We start from the raw sequence: 1,841 nt of genomic DNA, 5'->3' as shown, positions 1-1,841 counted from the left end.
TGCAAGGCACAAGCTAGGTGCTAGTGGTTCAAACAGTAAAACACTGAATTAAAACATTATTACAAATTGTCAAATGTTCTTTTGACAAAAAGAGCAGGAGGCAGAGACAGAATAACAGAGGAGGGTGACCATATGGGGAAGGTGACATGAGGTAGGACAAACAGAATACGAAGGCAATAATCATGGAAGCAGCGGAAGGAAGGGAAAGCATTCTAGCCGAAAGAACAGCATATGCAAACTCCCTGAGGTAGGTATGTTAAAGAAACAGAAAGAAAGTCAGGATCGCGGATGGGCAGTGAGCAAGCGGCACAATGGTTAAGAAGAGAACTGAGGCATGGTCGGCAGAAGAATGGAGGCCCTTAGATAGCTTGCAGACAGTTCTATGTGAGAAATAAAGCCCCTGAAGTAGGAGAGGAACATGAAATAACTGAAATTCCAAGTCATCCTTGCTTCAAAGTCCACAGAGAATGGGCTGTAGGAGGCTGAAGAGAGAGCCAGCAAGGAGGGGAACCAGTAAGGAGGCTGCTGCTGAGCGCAGTGGGCTGGGGGAGCCGAGGGTTTCTCCATCCACTCGATGGCTGCGTCAACATGACTTCCTGTTGGATTCTATCTGAGCAGTGAGAAAAAGAGGAAGCTAAGCGTGACTTAGATTTCTCGCTTGAGAGACTGGTCTATTATGGTGTCATTAACTACGATGGGGAAATCTGAGGGGAGAAGGTCCCTGTGAGAGTGGATGGGAAATACATTCAAGTTTCAGATAGTTTCAGCTATGTGTCAAACAGACAGAAGGGAAGTGGCCAGCGGGAAGCCAGAATACACACCTGGAAGCTGGGAGTGGGTGTCTGATCTGGAGGCAGGGATTTGGGGGTGTTGGCACAGAAATGGCACTTAAAGCCACAGGAAGAGATGAGGTTCCCAGGAGTGGTGGCAGAAAAACAGGAGGATAGAAGATCCTTGGCCCCAGCCCCTCTAATCAGGTCTTCTCCACAATTCCTAATCCCTCCTTCTTTAGGCTTCGTAAGCAAAACATACAGTGCCTACCCCGCCTCTAACGAAGGAGCCTAATGGCCTCTGAACAAGTGAGCCAATTCTGGTCAAACTTTCGGAAAGCCCATGCCTTAAGCCTATTCCCGTGCTTCTGTCTTCTACTCTTTCAAATACATTTCCTTCTTCCACTCCTAAGGTGGACAAATGTTCTTCATACTCAAAAAGGAAAGGAAGGAAGAAGACCCCAAACAACACTGCCGTCACCACCCAGCCAAGCAACCACACAACCAACAAACTACAGCGTAAGCTCTCAGAAAGGAGAGTCTTGAGGGATCACTTGGTGTACGCTGTTAGCCTTGGGGTGAATCACGCTTCCAGACTGCTCTGCTCGGCCCTGGCAGTCAGTTTTCCAGGGTGTAGCATGGATCGCATGGAAAGCTCAAAGAGGATAATTTCACTGGCTTTGGGCCAACCACAACACTCAGGATGAGCATATGTTCCACTGAAAGTGGGTCATGAGGCTGACGTGCACCTGTAAAGACATCCTATATCTTTCCATGTGGTGTGTGAGCCTCTAAGACTCCAGTGTGTAATTACCTGCTCGTTTTATGTGAAATGACAGGCTCTTCCCTGAATACTCTTTACTCTTGGCAGGTTCACCCTCTCACCTTCTCCTGCCAGACTGAGCCAGGGGCGAATCCCTGTACCAGAAAGAGACACAAACAGGAAGTGCCCTGGTTGTGGCTGTAGCTTACCCACAGCCCTGAGGTTTCCTTTCGGTGTTTGCACCTCTATTTTGTTCATTCTGCCCTGCCCCCTTTCCTTCCGGTGTAGCTTCAGGCCGCTTTCCTGGC

The sequence above is a fragment of the Phacochoerus africanus genome, chromosome 6 (genome assembly GCF_016906955.1).
Source record: "Phacochoerus africanus isolate WHEZ1 chromosome 6, ROS_Pafr_v1, whole genome shotgun sequence".
NCBI classification, from domain to species: Eukaryota; Metazoa; Chordata; class Mammalia; order Artiodactyla; family Suidae; genus Phacochoerus; species Phacochoerus africanus.
The sequence above is the reverse complement of the archived record's forward strand: the minus strand, read 5'-3'. Positions refer to the sequence as shown.